This window comes from Mustela erminea, chromosome 2 (genome assembly GCF_009829155.1).
Source record: "Mustela erminea isolate mMusErm1 chromosome 2, mMusErm1.Pri, whole genome shotgun sequence".
Taxonomy (NCBI): Eukaryota; Metazoa; Chordata; class Mammalia; order Carnivora; family Mustelidae; genus Mustela; species Mustela erminea.
This window is the reverse complement of record NC_045615.1, coordinates 47,307,948-47,330,005: the sequence shown is the minus strand read 5'-3', so window position 1 is coordinate 47,330,005 and position 22,058 is coordinate 47,307,948. Positions and strand designations below refer to the sequence as shown.

Sequence of the window (22,058 nt, the reverse complement as noted above, 5' to 3'; positions counted from 1 at the left end):
GATTTTTTTTTTTAATATAAATTCTAGTTTTTGGTCATTATCTTTTCATTCATTTTCTTAAAGATAAAGATATTACATATCTATAAAGATATGTCAGTGTCTGATTAGTCTGCATTACCTGTGGGTATATTTCTATTTTCCTGTTTTCGGAACATTAGGTCCTATTTTCTAGCATGTCTGGTTATTTTTTATTGAAAATTTGGATAATGATAACTTTTAAAGTGGATTTAACTTTTTTCTTGCATGCAAATCAAGTATGAATGGGTCACTTTGATTGTGTAGAAGTTGATCTGTTTCTGGGTTGCCGATATTCTCAGGGCATAGCCCTTCCGGGACTGCAGCTTAAGGTTTCCAGTTGATAACTTGCAACTCCAAATTTCACATTTTTAGCCCTAGGAGATGTTGAGGGAAAATGAACAAACTTTTAAAAAATTTGAAAGAGAGTCTTGTCTGGTTTTGGAAACAGGGTAATGCTAGCCTTGTAGAAGGAGTTTGAAAGTTTCCTTCCACTTATAGTTCTTGAAATATTTTGAGAAGAATAGGTATTAACTCACTTAAATGTTTAGTAGAATTCCTCTGTAAGGCCACATGAAACCATGCTCAATTCATTGGCATATAATTTTTCATGACATTCTCTTATAATTGTTTGTATTTTTGTGATGTTGGTTGTTACTTCTCCTCTCTCATTTGTGATTTTATTTATTTGGGTCCTTCTCTTCTTTTTGATAAGTTTGACTACAGATTAATCAATTTTATTAATTTTTTTTTCAAAGAACCCAAGTCCTGGTTTCATTGATCTGTTCTCCTGTTTCGTTTTTCTCTTTGCTTCTATATCATTTATTTCTGCTTTGATCTTTATTATTTCCCTTCTTCTGCAGGCTTTAGGCTTCATTTGTTCTTTTCCAATCTCTTTTATATGTAAAGTTAGGTTGCATATTTGATATTTTTCTTGCTTCTTAAGGTAGGCCTGTATTGCTATATGCTTCCCTCTGATGACGACTTTTGCTGCATCCCAAAGGTTTTGGATTGTCATATTATCATTTTCATTTGTTTCCATGTATTTTTTCTTTCTTCTTTAATTTTCTTATTTTTCCATTCTTTAGTTTGAGGTTCTTTAGCCTCCATGTATTTGTGGTCTTTCCAAATTTTTTCTTGTGGTTGACTTCAAGTTTCATAGCATTGTGGTGTGAAAATATGCATGGTATGATCTCAGTCTTTTTTGTACTTGTTGAAGCTTGATTTGTGACCTAGTATTTGATCTTTTCTGGAGAATGTCCCATGAGCATTTAATTTTAGTAAAATTTTTATTTATTTATTTATTTATTTATTTATAAGATTTTATTTATTTATTTGACAGACAGAGATTACTAGTCGGCAGAGAGCCAGGCAGAGAGAGAGGGGAAAGCGGGCTCCTGCCAAGCAGAGAACTGGATGTGGGGCTCAATCTCGGGACCCCGGGATTATGACCTGAGCCGAAGGTAGAGGCCTTCACCCAGTGAGCAACCCAGGCACCCCCCCATGAGCACTTTAAAAGAATGTGTATTCTGTTGCTTTATAATAAAATGTTCTTAATATATCTGTTAAGCCCATCTTGTCCAGTGTGTCATTCAAAGTCATTGTTTCCTTGCTGATTTTCTGCTTAAATGATCTGTTCATTGATGTAAATGGGGTGTTAAAGTCCTCTGTTATTATTATTATGTTTTTATCAATGAGTTTCTTTATGTTGGTTAATTGTTTTATATATTTGGGTACTCCCAAGTTGGGAGCATAAATATTTACAATTGTTAGATCTTCTTGTGAGATAGACCCCTTTATTATATAATGCCCTTCTCTATCTCTTGTTACTATCTTTGGTTTAAAATCTAGTTTGTCCACTTAAAAGAGAACTACAAGCTAATATCTCTGATGAACATAGATGCAAAAATTCTCGACAAAATGGCAGCAGATTGTATCCAACAGTACAGTAAAAGAATCATTCACCACCATCAAGTGGGATTTATTCCCAGGTTGTAAGGGTGGTTCAATATTATAAATCAATCAGCATGATAGACCACATTAATAATAGAAAGAATAAGAACCACATGATTCTCCCAATAGACGCAGAAAAGCATTTGACAAAGTACAGCATCCATTCTTTTCTTCTTTTTTTTTTTTAATTGAATTTCTTTTCAGTGTAACAGAATTAATTGTTTATGCACCACACCCAGTGCTTCATGCAATATGTGCACTCCATAATACCCACCACCAGGCTCCCCCACCCTCCCACCCCCTGCCACTTCAAAACCCTCAGATTATTTTTCAGAGTCCATAGTCTCTCCTGGTTCATCTCCCCCTCCAATTTCCCTCAACTCCCTTCTTCTCTCCATCTCCCTATGTCCTCCGTGTTATTTGTTATGCCCCACAAATAAGCAAAACCATATGATAATTGACTCTCTCTGCTTGACTTATTTCACTCAGCATAATCTCTTCCAGTCCCGTCCATGATGATACAAAAGTTGGCTATTCATCCTTTCCGAGGGAGGCATAATACTCCGTAGTGTATATGGACCACATCTTCCTTATCCATTCATCTGTTGAAGGGCATCTTGGTTCTTTCCACAGTTTGGCGACTGTGGCCATTGCTGCTATGGAAATTGGGGTACAGATGGCCCTTCTTTTCACTACATTGGTATCTTTGGGGTAAATACCCAGTAGTGCAATGGCAGGGTCATAGGGAAGCTCTATTTTTAATTTATTAAGGAATCTCCACACTGTTCTCCAAATTGGCTGCACCAACTTGCATTCCCACCAACAGTGTAAGAGGGTTCCCCTTTCTCCACATCCTCTCCAACACATGTTGTTTCCTGTCTGCTAATTTTGGCCATTCTAACTGGTGTAAAGTGGTATCTCAATGTGGTTTTGATTTGAATCTCCCTGATGGCTAGTGATGATGAACATTTTTTCATGTGTCTGATGGCCATTTGTATGTCTTCATTGGAGAAGTGTCTGTTCATGTCTTCTGCCCATTTTTTGATGTGATTATCTGTTTTGTGTGTGTTGAGTTTGAGGAGTTCTTTATAGATCCTGGATATCAGCCTTTGTCTGTACTGTCATTTGCAAATATCTTCTCCCATTCCGTGGGTTGCCTCTTTGTTTTGTTGATTGTTACCTTTGCTGTGCAGAAGCTTTTGATCTTGATGAAGTCCCAAAAGTTCATTTTTGCTTTTGTTTCCTTTGCGTTTGGAGACATATCTTGAAAGAAGTTGCTGTGGCTGATATCGAAGAGGTTACTGCCTATGTTCTCTTCTAGGATTTTGATGGATTCCTGTATCACATTAAGGTCTTTTATCCATTTTGAGTTTATCTTTGTGTATGGTGTAAGAGAATGGTCGAGTTTCATTCTTCTACATATAGCTGTCCAATTTTCCCATCAGCATTTATTGAAGAGACTGTCTTTTTTCCACTGTATATTTTTTCCTGCCTTGTCGAAGATTAATTGACCATAGAGTTGAGGGTCCATATCTGGGCTCTCCACTCTGTTCCACTGGTTTATGTGTCTGTTTTTGTGCTAATACCATGCTGTCTTGGTGATCACAGCTTTGTAAAGCTTGAAATCAGGTAACGTGAAGCCGCCAGTTTTGTTTTTCTTTTTCAACATTTCCTTAGCAATTCGCGGTCTCTTCTGATTCCGTACAAATTTTAGGATTATTTGCTCCAGCTCTTTGAAAAATACCAGTGGGATTTTGATCAGAATGGCATTAAAAGTATAGATTGCTCTAGGCAGTATAGACATTTTAATAACATTTATTCTTCTTATCCAAGAGCATGGAACAGTCTTCCATCTTTTTGTGTCTTCTTCAATTTCTTTCATGAGTGTTCTGTAGTTCCTCAAGTATAGATCCTTTACCTCTTGGGTTAGGTTTATTCCCAGGTATCTTATGGTTCTTGGTGCTATAGTAAATGGAATCGATTCTCTCATTTCCCTTTCTGTGTTTTCATTGTTAGTGTATAAGAAAGAAACTGATATCTGTACATTGACTTTGTATCCTGCCACATTACTGAATTACTGTATGAGTTCTAGTAGTTTGGGGGTGGAGTCTTTTGGGTTTTCCATATAAAGTATCGTGTCATCTGCGAAGAGAGTTTGACATCTTCTTTGCCAACTTGGATACCTTTTATTTCTCTTTGTTGTCTGATTGCTGTTGCTAGTACTTCTAATACTGTGTTCAACAGTAGTGGTGAGAGTGGGCATCCTTGTTGTGTTCCTGATCTCAAAGGGAAGGCTGTCAGCTTTTTCTCATTGAGGATGATATTTGCTGTGGGTTTTTCATAGATAGATTTTATGAAGTTCAGGAATGTTCCCTCTATCCCTGTACTTTGAAGTGTTTTAATCAGGAACAGATGCTGGATTTTATCAAATGCTTTTTCTGCATCAATTGAGAGGACCATGTGGTTCTTCTCTCTTCTCTTATTGATTTGTTCTATCACATTGATTAATTTGTGAATGTTAAACCATCCTTGTAATCCAGGGACGAATCCCACCTGGTCATGGTGGATAATCTTTTTAATGTGCTGTTGGATCCTATTTGCTAGGATCTTGTTGAGAATCTTAGCATCCATATTCTTCAGGGATATCGGTCTGAAATTCTCCTCTTTGGTGGGGTCTTTGCCTGGTTTGGGGATCAGGGTAATGCTGGCTTCATAAAAAGAGTCTGGAAGTTTTCCTTCTGAAAAGTTTCCTTTTGAAGTTTTCCTTTTTGAAACAGCTTCAGGAGAACAGGTGTTATTTCTTCTTTGAAAGTTTGGTAGAATTCCCCAGGGAATCCATCAGGTCCTGGGCTCTTGTTTTTTGGGAGGTTTTTGATCACTGCTTCAATCTTGTTACTAGATGTTGGTCTACTCAGGATGTCAGTTTCCTCCTGGTTCAATTTTGGAAGTTTATAGTTTTCCAGGAATGCATCCATTTCATCTAGGTTGCTTAACTTATTGGCATGTAACTGTTGATAATAACTTCTGATGATTGTTTCTATTTCCTTGGTGTTAGTTGTGATCTTGCCCTTTTCATTCATAATTTTATTAATTTGGGCCTTCTCTCTTTCCTTTGGGTTAGTGTGGCCAATGGTTTATCGATCTTATTGATTCTTTCAAAAAACCACCTTCGAGTTTCATTGATGCGTTCTACTGTATCTCTAGTTTCTATCTCATTGATCTCTTCTCTAATCGTGATTATTTCCCTTCTTGTGTGTGGAGTTGGCTTAATTTGTTGTTGATTCTCCAGTTCTTTAAGGTGTAGAGACAGCTGGTGTCTTCTGGATTTTTCAGTTTTTTTGAGGGAGGCTTGAATGGCTATGTATTTCCCCCTTAGGACTGCCTTTGCTCTATCCCATAGGTTTTGGGCCGAAGTGTCTTCATTGTCATTGGTTTCCATGAATGGCTCAAGTTCTTCTTTGATCTCCTGGTTGATCCAAGCATTCTTAAGCAAGGTGGTCTTTAGCTTCCAGGTGTTTGAGTTCCATCCAAACTTTTCCTTGTGATGAGCTCCAGTTCAAAGCATTGTGATCTGAGAATATGCAGGGAATAATCTCAATCTTTTGCTATTGGTTGAGCCCTGATTTGTGACCCAGGATGTGGTCTATTCTGGAGAAGGTTCCATGTGCACTTAAGAAGAATGAGATTCTGTTGTTTTAGGGTAGAATGTTCTGTGTATATCTATGAGGTCCATCTGGTCCAATGTGTCATTGAATACTCTTGTTTCTTTATTGATTTTCTGCTTGGATGATCTGTCTATTACTGAGAGTGGCATGTTAAGATCTCCTACTATTTATGTATTCATATCAATATGACTTTTTATCTTGATTAACAGTTTTCTTATGTAATTGGCTGCTCCCATATTGGGGGCATAAATATTTACAATTGTTAGATCTTCTTGGTGGATAGTCCCTTTAGGAATTATGTAGTGTCCTTCTGTATCTCTGACTACAGTCTTTAGTTTAAAATCTAATTTATCTGATATGAGAATTGCTACCCTGGCCTTCTTTTGAGGCCCTTTGGCATGAAAGATGCTTCTCCATCCCTTCACTTTCAGTCTGGATGTATCCTTAGGTTCTATATGGGTCTCTTGTAGACAACATATGGATGGGTCCTGTCGTTTTATCCAGTCTGCAGTCCTGTGCCATTTTATGGGCACATTTAGGCCATTTACATTAAGAGTAATTATTGAGAGATATGTTTTTATTGACATCATGTTACCTTTGAAGTCTTTTGTTCTGTAGATTGTTTCCATATATTTCTGTTCAATGATATTATTAGGATTTTCCCTCTTTTATAGAACCCCCTTAATATTTCCTGCAGTGTCACCTTGGTCATTGCATACTCTTTTAAACCTTGTGGGTCTTGGAAACTCTTTATCTCTCCATCCATTTTGAATGTCAGTCTTGCTGGATAAAGTATTCTTGGCTGCATGTTCTTCTCATTTAGTGTCCTGAATACATCTTGCCAGCCCTTTCTGGCTTACCAGGTTTCTGTGGACAGGTCTGATGTTATTCTGATGGGTTTTCCTCTGTACGTAAGGAACTTCTTTGTCCTAGCTGCTTTCAAGAGGTCCTGTCTACAATTATGATTCCTCATTCTTACTATCAGGTGTCTTGAGGTCTTTCGAGATTCTGTAATCTTGGGGGGAGACCATTCTGTCTCTGGTACATGAACGCTGGTTCCATTTGTGAGATTGGGAAAATTTTCATGGAGAATTTGTTCAACTATATCTTCTAGTCTTCTTTCTTTCTCCTCTCCCTCAGGGATTCTAATAATTTTGACCTTGGAACGTTTCATGGTGTCATTTATTTCCCTAATTCTGTTTTCGAGGCTTCTGAGCTGTTTGTTCCAAGCTTCCTCCTGATCCTTTCTCTCTGTTTGTCCTCCAGATCACTAATTCTATCTTCTGTCTCAGTTACCCTAGCTTTTAGAGAATTTAGATTAGATTGGAACTCATTGAGAACATTGTGAACATCATCCCTGGTGGCTTTCACTTCTGCCGTAATCAATTCCATTTAGTTATCCATGGTTTTCTTCAACCTAGCTATTGCCCAGATAATTGTTAGCCTGAATTCCCTTTCTGACATATTGTCTATGTCCATAACCATTAGCTCTGTTGCAGAAGGCCCAACCTCTGAATTTTTCTTCTGTTGGGCATTCCTCCTCCTAGTCATTTTGGTGAGAGATGGCTGAACGGATGTAGCTGAATGTATTGATCGTGGTGCAGGCAAGGTGCACCCTGGAATGCTTCTGAGCAATCAGGAGTCCCCACCCAAAATAAAGAAAAAAGAAAGAAAGAAAAAAAGAGAGAGACAGGAAAGAAGAAGAAATATAAAATAAAAGAGAAGGCCCAGCCCAAATGGGCTCCAGGGTAAGATTTATGAAGTATACAAACAAAAAGACAGATAAAGTAGATGACAAGAGAAAAAAAATAAATACGTAAAAACAAAACAAAAAAAAGAACCTCGTCAAAAAGAACCCCAAGTATAAGATTTATATACTACCAGGACAAAAACAAATACACAGAAACACTGGCGGAAGAAAAAGATGGGAGAGTGGTTATAAATTCTCAGTGTGGGTGAGGAAGGTTATTTTGATTCTTCCTGGATGTATCTTGATTTATTTGTTAAAGGACCCAGCTTTCCTGAGATAAAGGGGGATTAAAAACTGGTTTACCTATAGGGGTAGCATTGACTGGGGAAAGGGGATTACCTTGAAGTTTAACACTACATGAATATTTTAAAATAAAAACAAAAAAATAAACAAAGCTAAAATTAAATTAAATTGAAAAAACTTAAAAATAGAAAAGCAAAAGAAAAACACAGGTATATGTATCAAAAAGTTCAGGTTAAAAGATTATTATGAATTTGATGTACTGGACATCTCACTGTGATGGTAAATAGATTAAAAAATTATCTATAAGAAAAATGAACCAGAATAGTGGGAACAAATTAAAAATAAAAGTTGTATCTATGAAGTAGTGGTGGTTGTTCTCTTGTTGTTGTTGTTGCTGTTTTTTGGCTGGCTTTCTGGAGGAGAGTCCCGCCATGTGGTTTTTCAGGCAATGATGTTCCCTGTGTTAAGTCCTGCCCCCATCAAGGTGGTGAGCTCTGAGGAAACCTGTTATTCAGGCTTTGATCTCTGGAGGGTTTTTTTGTTTGTTTGTTCGTTTGTTTTCTCTTGCCTTGGCATCTTTTGATAGTTTTTGGAGGTTTAGAGGAAAGCAAACTGCCCCCAGACCTCCCTTTCAGAAAGAAGCCTCGGTCTGGTCCCCTCTGGGTGCTCCAGAGCACGTAAATTCCCCCTCGGCTTCTGGCAGAGCACGTTCCCAGTCACGGTCTCTGGGGTCACAGGAACTCCCGCTTGTATCCAAACCATGATAGCTGCCGCTGTCTGGGAAGCTCCAGACCGCCAGAGGGGTTCCAAGCAGCGAAAGCACGCTGAGGTTTTCCCGCTGGCCCCGGGCTGGGAGTGCTCAGACTCTCCGGTCCGAGAGTGCTGGCTGGCGCCTGCATGCACCTCTCTTGGGTGTGTGTGTGGGGGTGGATGTGTGGGGCACGACTCAGCCTCTGGTAGCATGGTGCTCACACGGAGAGTGCAAAAGGCTGTGGTTCTGCTGGCTGGTGAGGCTCCCTGCCCCCCACGGGAGCCGCCACCCAGACGCTCTCAGGCACGCTGGTGGCTCAGGGACCAAGACCTGGCTTCTTCGCCCACACTCTCTCTGGCTCAGTGCCAGGGGTGGCTGTCCTGGGTCCGGGGACTCAAGCCCCTGTCCCTAACTGCCCCGATTCCCACAATTTCCCCCACGATCCTTTGCTCTTTTTGAGTGCTTTCAACCAGTCTCCAAGTTAATGCTGGTCCCCAATGGCAGGGCACTCTCATATTGAGGTATTACTTTCCAATGGGTTTTTTCTGGTGGCTCCCTCCCCCTTTTGTCTATCTTCCAATATCAGTCCAATGTTCCCATTCTGCTTTACCTGCCTACTGGCATCTTCTGCCCCCGTAGAGATCCAGAAGTGTATAACTCTAATCTCAAGCTGATTTCATGGTTGATCAGAGTTCTTTGGTAGGTAATCAGTTCACTTTAGGGTACAGGTTGAAATGGCTCCTCCTCCTGCTTCCCCACCATCTTGTCTCCCACAGCATTCATTCTTGATAAAAACCCTCAGCAAAGTAGGGATAGAGGAAACAAACCGCAACATTAAATAAAGGCCATATATGAAAAACCCACAGCTAATGTAATCCTTAATGAGGAGAAACTGATAGCTTTTCTTCTTTGGTCAGGAACAAGATGAGGATGTGCACTACCACCACTGGTGGTTTTTTTTTTTTTTTTTTTTAAGATTTTATTTATTTATTTGACAGAGATCACAAGTAGGCAGAGATACAGGCAGAGAGAGAGAGAGGTAGAAGCAAGTTCCCTGCTGAGCAGAGAGCCTGATGCAGGGCTTGATCCAGGACTCTGGGATCATGACCTGAGCTGAAAGTAGAGGCTTTAACCCACTGAGCCTCCAAGGCTCTCCTCCACCACTGTTCTTTAATAGTCCTGGAAATCCTAGCCTCAGCCATCAGACCACAAAAGGAAATAAAAGGCATCCAATTCAGCAAGGAAGAAGTCAAATTTTCACTCTTTGCAGACAGCATACTCTATATAGGAAACCAAAGACTCCACCAAAAACTTGCTGGAACTGATAGACAAATGCATTGAAGTTGCAGGATACAAAATCAATATAGAGAAATCTACTGCATTTCTATATACCAGTAGTGAAGTGGCAGAAAGAAAAATCAAGGAATCGATCCCATTTACAACTGCACCAAGAACTGTAAGATACCTAGGAATAATTGTAATCAAAGACCTAAAATATTTGTACTCCGAATACTATAGAACATTTATGAAAGAAATTGAAGATGACACAAAGAAATGGAAAAACATTCCATGCTCATGGATTGGAAGAAAAAATATTGCTAAAATGTCTATATTATTCCAAGAAATTTACACATTTACTGCAATCCTCTTCAAAATACCAACAACATTGGGCGCCTGGGTGGCTTAGTGGGTTAAGCCGCTGCCTTCGGCTCAGGTCATGATCTCAGGGTCCTGGGATCGAGTCCCGCATCAGGCTTTCTGTTCAGCAGGGAGCCTGCTTCCTCCTCTCTCTCCCTGCCTGCGTCTCTGCCTACTTGTGATCTCTGTCAAATAAATAAATAAAATCTTTAAAAAAAATACCAACAACATTTGTCACAGAGCTAGAACAAACAATCCTAAAATTTGTATGGAACTACAAACACCCCAAGTAGCCAAAGAAATTCTGAAAAGGAAAAGCAAAGTTGGAGGCATTTTGATTCTGGACATCCAAGTTATATTACAAGGGGATAGTGATCAAAACAGTATGGTACTGGCACAAAAACAGACACAGAGATCCATGGAATAGAGTGGAAAACCCAAAAATGGACCCATAACTATATGGTCAGCTAATCTCTGACAAAGCAGGAAAGAATGTACAATGACAAAAAGACAGTCTTTTCAACAAATGCTGGTCAGTAAACTGGACAGCAACATGCAGAAGAGTGCAACAGGACCACTTACTTACACCAGACACAAAAATAAATTCAAAATGGATGAAAGACCTAAATGTGAAATAGGCAACCATCAAAATTCTGGAGGAGAACATAGGTGGTCACTGCTTTGCATTGGCTATAGGAAATTTTCCCTAGATGTGTCTCCTGAGGCAAGGGAAACACAAGCAAAAATAAACTATTGGGACTACATCAAAATAGAAAGTTTCCGCATAGGGAAGGAAGGAGACAACAAAACTAAGAGCAGCTTTCGGAATGGAAGCATGTATTTGCAAATGACATATCTGATAAAGGGTTAGTAGCCAAAATAAATAACTTACCAAACTCAACACCCCCAAAAACCGCACAAACAATCCAGGTAAAATATGGGCAGAAGATATGCATAGACATTTTCCCGAAGAAGACATCCAGATGGCTAACAGATGCATGCAAAGAAAATTTCAAAGAGAAAGGAAAAGAGTTTTATTTAAGCCCAAGTTAGGACAGCTGCCTGGTATATGTAATCTTCACAAAGAAGATAGTGCCTTGGGGAAGAAACGTTTGGTGCAGAGTTATATATGGGTTTTACATAAAGGGAAACAAATCATGGTGATGAAGGATATTCCTTAAATGTTACAGATTCTATGTTTTTAGCATGTGCATGGCCATATGACTTTATAATCTTATGGGAGTCAGGGAGGTTTGTTTTGTTTTTCTTATTTTTATGTTTGGAATACTCCTTGGTAATTTTTTGAATGATGCAGATACACAGTGTGCGCCTCAGGCAGAAAGGGAGCCTATGCTTTGTGATTTTGCTGAGTCATTTTGACCTTGGTGGCAAATGTTAAAGTGTAGCTTCCTGGAAGCCTAAGAACAGGGCCAGCAAACAATAAAAGGTGAAAATTTCCTTTATCATTTCTGCCTTTAAAAAGATTTTTTTTTTAAAGTGAGCTCTACACTCAATGTGGGGCTTGAACTCATGACCTCAAGATCTAGAATCATATGGTCTACTGGCTAAGCCAGCCATGCACCTTACATTTCCCCCTTTGATCAATAATTTTTCCTCAGGAATCACTGATGGTCAGCTTTATATTTTTATGTCTCTTGGTGCCAGGGTTCCTAGCTTGTCTGTCCTGGGTCCCTTAAGTCCTTTGTTGCTAGCTATGAAAAAATAATTATATATAAAGTAATAATAATAATAAATAAAAATAATATATATATTACCCCCCCAGGGGTCCTTCTTGCAGGGAACTTATTGTAAAGAATGGTGGGAAGGCTTGAAATTTATATATGTTCTCTATTAAGTCCAGTTAACAAGCAGATATAGTAAGTGTGCTTGGCTTAGGTTGCTGGTTTTGCACTTGGTATAGCATTTATAACAAAGATACATGGAGAGTAAAAGAATTCACTGAGTACAATTTGAAGGAACCAATGGGACACATTGTCAGAGAAAGCTAGTGTGCACAAGCAGGTAGAGTGGCAGGCAGAGGCAGAGAGAGAAGCAGGAACATGTGCACTGAGGAAACACATGTGTAAAATAGATTCCCATGTTTACTTTGGGGGTGGGCAGTTAACTTCAGAACGGGGAGAAAATTCTGTCCCTCACCAGGAGGTTATCTTAGGGCTCTGGGTATGCTCTGAGAGCTGGGGTAACCTGGGTGGACCCATTGTCTCAGGAATGGAAGGTAGGGCCTTGTTCTACATAGGCGGGAGCCACACCAGTTGCCCTTGAGTCGGGGCTTCTGCAGAGACGGCTAGTGAGTTTGTTAGTGGGGTCTGAAAAGACACGACAGCTGATTGGGGTAACAGTTCTCTGAAAAACAAGCTTTAAACTTAATGCTAGTTTTAACTGCATCAACCCTATGGGGAACAGTTTCAATTCTATCTTGAACTGTGGTCATTTCTCAACCTTGGATTGGGACGATGAATTGTTTGGGTAGTTGATCTCCTCAGGTGAAGTAAATTTCTGATAGAGAGCAGTTTTGTAAATCTCAGCTGTATTATGCTTGTGTGCAGGGTTAAGCAGAAGTTTTTTGTTGTTGTTGTTTTGTTTTAACATATGGGTCACAGCAGCATGAGAAATAGAAGCAACATGGATTCAGACACGCTAAATTTTTCTCTGTTGTAATTCCCCATTGTCCATGTTTTATTTCATTTTTATGGAGCATGGGCAGAGGTCTGTAACTGCTTCAGGCTGACAGAGGGCACAGTAGGGCTTTGGAATAAAAGGATTTGACATGGTGTAGGATGTAACTTGGTTCCTTGTTTTAATGGAGGGGATATTGGAGGTAGTTGGTCATCTGAGAACTTCGATGTTTTCCTGCATTTGTTTGGCACTATATATAACATCATTGACTTTATCCTGAACTATATTCCAAGCTATAGTAACAGTAGAGTTAAACCCAATGTTTTCATTCCTTCTAAAATTGATCTGATACCTATGGTTATCCAAGATAATGTCACTAAACCAGTCCCAGCCACCTTGAAACAAAAGTTGGTGGGAGGGGGTGGGGAGTGGTGGTCAAGAGCCTGTTGTGGCCAAGTGGTTCCCTGTTTGATTCTATTTATATGGATTCTTATTTCTGAGGAGGAGCTAGTAGAGGTGTGACCATTGGTATTGGCTGCCAGGTAGACTTTGCCTTGTTTAGCAAGCAATCAGGTAAATTACCAAGAGGCATTTCTATGGAAACCAGAGAAAAACCCAGGTTAAGGGTTGGAACAACTTCGAATCCCAGTGTCTGAGTCCTGAACACTGCCAGTGAGATTTCTAGATATCAGGCTCAAATGGAATGGGAACAAGCAGCAGCAATCTGACAGATTTTTCTGCTTTGTTGTTAGCATGTGTCTGGTGATCCTTCTGTGTGGCCCATAAAGCAACAGGCACTAAGATGGTCTATATATGTTATAGTGTATATATTATACTGTACAAATACAGCAACTTCTTTAAAGTTTATCTCAAGTTGTCCAGCTTCAGTCTGCCAAGCTTCAGGAAAAAGGGAAATTTTCATTCCTAATGATTTTAAGGCTAGAAAATGGGAGGAGATTAGGAACCTTGGTTTGGAGAATCATAACCAGATATTGGAGGAAACCAGAATCCAGCCCAGTTTCATAGGCAAACAACAAACTCAAGATATTTAATCAGAACCAAATCTAACATTCCAAGGTGTGTTGTTAAAATACAGTCTCAAAAGTGATCTTCATTCCTGTCAAAGATAGCCAAATTAAGACCAATTTGTTTGTAAAGTAAGTCCAGTTTTAATAAACTTGGCCGAATTATTTACAGAAGTACAGCAAGAATAGTAATCGAACATATAGGTTCTTTTAAATACATCAGCTTTTTTGGAACTTTTTTTTTTTTTTTTTTTAAAGATTTTATTTATTTATTTGACAGACAGAGATCACAAGTAGGCAGAGAGGCAGGCAGAGAGAGAGAGGAGGAAGGAGGCTCCCTGCTGAGCAGAGAGCCCGATATGGGGCTCGATCCCAGGACCCTGGGATCATGACCTGAGCCGAAGGCAGAGGCTTTAACCCACTGAGCCACCCAGGTGCCCCAGCTTTTTTGGAACTTTTATAAGGAATTTCAGATTGCACCTTTAATACTTTTCAAGGCCAAGAGCTCAGCCAAGTGTTTGCCATCAGATTCTACTGCAGTGTTCATAGGTATCAGTGAGTTCCTCTCCTCTTGAGGTTTTCTGAATATCCTGCGGTTTCTTGCACCTGCCAGGAGTGGCATTCTTTACTACTTGGTAAGGCTGCTAGGAGGTCTGTAAGCAAGGTGTCAGGCCAACATCTCCAAGAGGCTCTGCTGGTACCATTTCAGTCAACTGTACTTCCTTAAAGTTGTCTGGTCATATCTGAGTCTTTGCATGTGTCTCTCAAATAGGACATTCCAGTCAAAGCCTTGGTAATATAACCAGTGTTTCCAGTGGTGTCCTGTAACATGGAGAACAGATTCTTACTGAACTTATATAAATAACTGCCATGAAAGCAAGACTTATCACTGAGAGTTTCTAAATTCTGGAGTTTTCAGGTAGGGAGAAAAGAGAAATGTTTTAATATGTTCACGAAGGAATATTTTACCCTATTTTTTTTTGTAAGTCATAGGTATCTTAGGAGAAGTTTCCTTAAATCTGGAAGAACAGAGAACCAGCAGTTTTAAACCAGAGTTATAAAAACCATGGACTGAGCCTTTTCCCTTTGCTCATTTGTTTTGTTTCTTAATTCATTTAGTCCCTTGTAATTAATTTCAGTTTTGTCTGAGAGCAGTTTCTTTGTTAGTGCTGGAAATTTAGTTGTGTTCTGTGATCTTAAGGATATCAGAAACTTACATTTGTCAAAAGCCCTTTTTGTGAATCTTCTTGGAGTTGAAACACATTCTGCAAGAGTATCAGAATAATAACTGTCAATGACTAAAGACTCAAAAATGGATAGGGTTAAAGATCTGAGGAGAGCTCATTATAATGCAGTCAATAAGTAAATCTGGTTATTTTTGAGATACCTAAAATTTTAATATTTCAGTAATTGGAATTTAAAATGATGACATTATTCTGTGTCATATTAAAGCTTTAGGAATTTCACATAATTTCTGGAACAGTTATGTAGCATTTACCCACATAATATAATCTAAGAAGGTTATGACAGTGTTTCCCATGTAACCTAACATAGCAAACAAACAAGCCTAATTAGTCAAAAAACCTTTATTTAGAATTTTAAAGTTTTGGAGAGTTTGTTGAGAATATAAAAAAGTTTTAAAGCACATGCCTAAATACAATTGGAGATCATTGCAAAACTTAAACTTTGTGATCTGTTTAACTAAAGTGGCAATAAAAGCTTCTATACAAGGTTTATCTACCTCTTAGCAATCATCAGCTCCTTTAATACTGGCACATTTTAGTTTTCTCAAGTAATTAAAGACCTGATAAAAACAAAAAAACTTGGTTTTACAGGGCCGATTAAGAAAAAAAAAACTTTGTAATTTCTTATCAAGAGCAGACCAACAATCCAAGAAAACCTTGTCTTTTTAACAGAGAAAAAAACCAGATTTTCACTTTATACCAGTGTATTTTTTTTTCATTTTACATTTTTATTTCAATTCCAGTTAGTTAACCTTCAGTGTTATATTAGGTCTCAGGTGTACAATATAGTGATTCAGAGCTTCTATACATCACTGGGTGTTCATCACTAGAACTGAAGCCCTTAATCCCCATCACCTATTTAACCCAGGCCCACAGCCTTTTTCTTCTGGTGACCATCAGTTTGTTCTCTATAATTAAGAGTCTGTTGCTTGCTTGCTTGGTTTTTTTATATTTTAGTTTTAAGTGCTCTCTATACCAATGTAGGGCTTAAACTCTCAATCCTCAGATCAAGAGTCGCACACTGCACTGACCAAGCCAGCCAGGATGCCCAAGAGTCTCTTTCTTTCTTTTCTTTCTTTCTTTCTTTTTTTTTTTTAAAGGAATTATTTATTTATAAGGGAGAAAGAGAGGGAGAGGGAGAGAGAGAGAGAGAGAGAGCACGAGCAGGAACATGAGCAGGAGCCAGGGAAAGGGTAGAGGGAGATAATATCCAAGCAGACTCCCGCCGAACGCAGAGGCCGATACTGAGGTAGGGGGGTGCTCAGTCCCATTCGTCATGAGATCAGGACCTGAGCTGAAATCAAGTGTTGGACACTTAATGGACTGAGCCACCCAGGCACCCAAGAGTCTATTTCTTGGTTTCTCTCACTCTCTTATTTTTTTCCCTTTGCTCATTTGTTTTGTTTCTTAAATTCCACATATGAGTGAAATCATATGGTATTTGTCTTTCTCTGACTGATTTATTTTGCTTAACAATACTCTCTTGCTCAGTGTCATTGCAAATGGCAAGGTTTCATTTTTTATTGCTGAGTAATATTCCATTGTGTACATTTATCCATTCTTCAATTGATGGATACTAGGATTGCTTCCATATCTTGGCTGTTATAAATAATGTTGCTGTAAACAGAGAGGTGCATGTATCCCTTTGAATTAGTGTTTTTGTATTTGAGTAAATACCGGTAGTGTGATTTATTGGGTCATAGGGTAATTGTATTTTTAACTTTTTGAGGAACCACCATACTGTCTTCCAGAGTGGCTGCACCAGCTTGCATTTCTTTCAACAGTGCACAAGGGTTCCTTTTTCTCCACATGCTCGCCAACACCTGTTGTTTCTTCTGTTGTTGATTTTTAACCATTCTGACAGGTGTGAGGTGATAAAGTATTGTAGTTTTGATTTGCATTTCCCTGATGGTAAATGAACATCTTCATATGTCTGTTGGCCATCTGTATGTCTTCTTGGAGAAATGTCTATTCATTTCTTCTGCCTATTTTTTAATTGCATTGTTTGGTTTTTTTGGGTGTTGACTTGTATCAGTTCCTTGTATATTTTGGATACCAACTCTTTATTAGATATGTTAGTTGCAGATATCTTCTCCCATTCTGTAGAATTGCCTCTAGTTTTGTTGATATTTCCTTTGCTGTGCAGAAGCTTTTATTTTAATAGAGTCCCAATAGTTAATTTTTCCTTGCCTCAGGAGACATATCTAGAAAAAGGTGGTTATGACTGATGTCAAAGAGGTTACTGTCTGTGTTCTCTGCTAGGATTTATATGGTTTCAGTTCTCGCATTTAGGTCTTTCATCCATTTTGAATTTATTTTTGTGTCTTGTGTAAGAAAGTGGTCCAGTTTCATTCTTTTGCATGTTGCTGTTCAGTTTACCCAACAGCATTTGTGAGGAGACTATTTTTTTGCCATTGGATATTCTTTCCTGTTTTGTTGAAGATTAGTTGGCTTATATTTGTGGGTTCATTTTTGGGTTTTCTATACTATGTGTCTTAATTTTGTGCCAGTATCATACTGTTTTGATTACCACAGCTTTGTAAATATAACTTGAAGTCTGAATTGTGATGCCTCCAACTTTGCTTTTCTTTTTCAAGATTGCTTAGACTATTCAGGGTCTTTTGTGGTTCTATACAAATTTTAGGATTGTTTGTTCTAGTTCTGTGAAAAATGCTATTGGTATTATGATAGGGATTGTGTTAAATGTCTAGATTGATTTGGGTATAGACATTTGAACAATATTTGTTCTTTTTTTTTTTTTTTTAAAGATTTTTATTTATTTGACAGAGAGGGGAGGGACACAGTGAGAGAGGGAATATAAGCAGGGAGAGTGGGAGAGGGAGAAGCAGACTTCCTGCTGAGCAGGGAGCCCAATGTTAGGCTTGTTCCCAGGACCCTGAGATTGTGACCTGAGCTCAAGACAGATGCTTAACTGATTGAGCCACCCAGACGTCCAGTATTTGTTCTTCTAATCCATAAGCATGAAGCATTTAATTTCTTTCCATTTCTTTGTGTTGTCTTCAGTTTTTTTTTTTTTTTTTTTGGTCAGTGTTTATAGTTTTACAGTATAGGTCTTTTATTTCTTTCATTAGGTTTATTCCTAGATATCTTATTATTTTTGGTGCAGTTTTAAATGGGATTGTTTTCTTAATTTCTCTTTCTGCTGCTTCATTATTGGTGTATAGAAATGCAGCAGATTTCTGTACATCGATTTTTTTTTTTAAAGATTTTATTATTTATTTATTTATTTGACAGAGAGAGAGATCACAAGTAGGCAGAGAGGCAGGCAGAGAGAGAGAAGGAAGCAGGCTCCCCGGTGAGCAGAGAGCCCGATGCGGGACTCGATCCCAGGACCCTGAGATCATGACCTGAGCCGAAGGCAGCGGCTTAACCCACTGAGCCACCCAGGCGCCCCTGTACATTGATTTTTGTATCCTGTGACTTTACTGAATTTGTGTATCAGTTCTAGGAATTTTTTGGTGGAGTCTTTTGGGTTTTCTACCTAGAGTATGCTGTCGGCAAATAGTGAAAGTTTAACTTCTTCCTTACCAATTTGGATTACTTTACTTCTTTTTGCCATCTGATTGCTGTGACTAGGATTTCCAGTACTATGTTGAATGAAAGTGGTGAGAGTGGATGTCCTTGTCTTGTTCCTGACTTAAGGGGAAAAGCAAACTGGTATAGAAAAAGAACAACAAACAAAAGCTAAAACCAGCATAAGGAAGAAGATAATAAAGATGAGCACAGCAATACACGTTATAGTAAGAAAAAAAGAACAGATCAATGAAACCAGGAGCTGTTTCTTTGAAAAAATTAACAAAATTGATAAACCCATAGCCAGACTTGCCGAAAAAGAAAAAAGAAAGGATCCAGATAAGTAAAATCACAACTGAGAGAGGAGAAATAACAACCAACACCATAGAAATAGAAACAACTATAAGAGAATATTATGAAAAACTGTAAGTCAACGAATTGGACTACCTAGAAGAAATGGATAAATTCTGATGTTAGTCAGTGCTGACCACGCATGAAATTCTTTTCCAAAGATTCCCCTTCACAAACCTTCTACAACTTTCCTTTTCTTTCAGACTTTGTTGTAAGCCTTTCCTTTTTTTTTTCTTTGTTTTGTTTTGTTTTTGTTTTTGAGAGAGAAAGCAAGAGAGGGAGAGAGAAAGTGTAAAAGTGCTGCAGGGGAGAAGTAGAGGGAAAGAGAGAGAATCTCAGGCAGGTTCCATGCGTGCAAAGCCCTTTGTGGGGCTCAATTTCAGGACCTCGTGATCATGACCTGAGCTGAAATCAAGAATGGGTTGCTTAACTGACTGAACCACCCAGGTGTCCCCCCACTCTCCTGTAAGCCTTCCCGTGTAAAATAATCAGTCTTTTTGGGACAAAATTATTTTCTTTTCTCTCAATAAAAATATATTTTCATTCTGTATACATTTCTCTCATGTCTCCTGGTTTCCTACATACAGAGCTGTTTTATCATTTCCAGCAGTCTCAATTACATTTAGCAGTTTTTTGTTTTTTAAAAAAATATTTTATTTTTAAATAATCTCTATACCCAACGTGGGACTCAAACTCAGAACCTTGAGATGAGATCAAGAGTTGCATGCTTTACTGACTGAGCTAGCCAGGCACTCTACATTTTGAAATTTAATTTTTTTCTTTTTTTCCTTAGAGAGTGGGGCTGGGGCTGGGAGAGAAGGAGAGGAAACGAGATAATCTTAAGCAGGCTCCACACCCAGTGTGGAGCCCCACTCAGAGCTCCATCTCATGACCCTGAGATCATGACCTGAGCAGAACTGAAGAGATGGACACTTAATTGAGCCATCCAGGTGCCCTCAGAATTTTAACTCTTAGAAACCTTATTCTCCAGTGAAAGCTAAGTAGTAAATAGGTGTGAACTGTCTATTACAGTAGAATTCTTTAGACTGGAAAATTTATGAATACATTTCATAATTTTTAGAAATTTTTTCATAGTATAATTTTTAATAAAGTGTAAAACATGTTTACCGACAGACCCAAATGTCTTAGTTTCTCTGTAATATATAAGACAAAAGCAAACAGATCTTATGTTTAGTATTAAATGTTTCTGTATTTTATCTTATTTGGAAAAACTTAAATATCCAATGAAGTCAACCCAATTTATCATATAGATGAGCAAAACTTCAAAGTTTTAATTTACCAGAGATTTTGAAGGCTATAAGCTTTGTTTAGCCTATTTGCTCTTGACAAGTGCCCATGAAAACTTCATGAGACAAGTTTAGCTATCATTTTAAGTTAAACATGAATTTAATAAATTCAGGTAGAATAAAGGCTGATTTTCTGCTTTATATTTGATGTCGATAACTACAAAAATGTCCATTTTAGTTAAGCCAACAACTTTGAATTAGCTTTAATACTGAATATGTTGCACCTGTGTCCACTCAACAGTTTGTTCCCTGCTGTCAGTCTTCCCTGGGGTTCCTGCGGAGGAAATATGAAGTGAGCTAGCGGTTTAAGTTCAGGAGTTCCCTCAGGCCTCCTCATGCTGATGTGGGATTGCTCCAGTTTGAACTTCATAAGGAGGAGGCCCAATAGCCTGGGGGGCTTCGGGCTCCTGGAGAGTGAGCGTGGGAGGAGCAGGAGTTGATGGTGGGGGAGGCGCCGGGGATGGTCTAGGAGCCGCAGCTTCAGCGGCCCAGGTGGTGGTACTGGAGCAGGAAGAGAGGTGGAGGCAGAGGTGTTAAGGCTGCTGCCTGCGAGGCCGGAGACAGATTCCAAGTCTGGACTCACTTGCTCTTATCTTCATTTCCTGTCTCTCACTCCTGCAGAAAGGGCTTTTTCTCTGCTTGCTTCTCAGGTCCCTGGAGGAGGTGGAGGAGCTGGCAGTGGCTTGGGCATTGGTCCTTGTGTCTGTGTCTGGCCAGGTGGTTGTAGGATTTCCAGGGTCTGCCTCTCTTCCTCCCCCATTCCTCATTATTTTGACTCTTGGGAAGGGGGTCAGGTGTCGGAAATTTTTGTCTACTCTCATCTCTTCAGACCATCAGTTGGGTTCCTTCCCGTGAGGTAGCTTTATTATGGAGTAACATAAAAGCCTGAATGTATGGAATTTTATCCCAGATCGATGTGAACCTGAAAAGCATTAGAGTTGTTTTTACCTTTGAGTTTTAGAATGCCCATTTCTACAAGCTCTTGCCTTTAAACTTCATGAAATAGAGCTCCTTCACAAATTAATTCTAGCAATACCATCTGGAAGTAGAGAAAATAATCTCATTGGTTACAGATATGGATATACATACACAAAGGAGCTGCAAACAAAATTGAACTTCTGTTTCAGTAATATGTGTGGAGAGGACATGAAATTCCCACTTTCCAAGTACCCTCCTTTTATTAAAGCAAGTCTGATGGCTAAATAGCACTATTTATGATCCATTAAGTAGTTATTTTCCACTGCCAGTTAGAACATGGTCAGTTTTGGCCACAGATAGCAACAGAGAAACCAAATGAAGCTCAGAGGGAAGAACAAAACAGAACAATACAAAGCAAATGAAGCCCAGAGTACCTTCTCCAGCATTGGTTCCTCCTCAAAAACCAGGAGCTTTGCTGATTCAACCAGATGGCTTGTTAGTTTCTGCCTGCTTAGTCTTAGAGCTGGCTTTCTTTAATTTTGTGCACAAGAAAACTAATCCTGACATATCCAAAGAACTGCACTTGGGATCTGAGACTCAGGTTATCCTTAAATTTTCCCACTAGTACGCACTTGCAAGTACACGATCTACATGTATTGTACCTCTAGCCTGCCGGAGTTTCCTGTGGGGATGATTGTTTTTCCAGGGGCTGGGCAGCTTGTGAAGCATGGTTCCCCATTCCTTTTGGTTTCAGTTTTATTTCTAGAATGAGGCTTGAGTAAGAGCTAAGACTATTAAGTGTGGTGCATCGAGAGGGGACTGCTTGTGAGAGATACTTTCAAGACTTGTGATACACCCTCTGGTGTGTCTTAGATTTTCTCAATGAGGTCTAGGACCATTAAGGGGGCTGGGATCACTGAATGATCAGTCTTTATGTGTGTGTTCTTGGATTAGCCAATGATTAATTACCTTATGAGACAGGACATTTCCTATGGGACCCCTACAGTTCTCTCTCTGAAACTTCTAC

At 39.0% G+C, this 22,058-nt stretch overlaps 1 protein-coding gene and 1 long non-coding RNA gene across 4 annotated transcripts in view; one reads left to right on the top strand and one right to left on the bottom strand.

Moving 5' to 3' along the window:
* ABCG2 (ATP binding cassette subfamily G member 2 (Junior blood group)) overlaps positions 1-22,058 on the top strand; it is a 159,465-nt gene that overhangs the window by 85,786 nt on the left and 51,621 nt on the right. The window lies entirely within an intron of this gene.
* Positions 19,995-21,738, bottom strand: LOC116584463. The gene is made up of 2 exons (XR_004283203.1): positions 21,466-21,738; positions 19,995-21,035 (listed from the first exon to the last, which is right to left on the bottom strand). It is a non-coding gene; the product is annotated as an uncharacterized LOC116584463 (long non-coding RNA).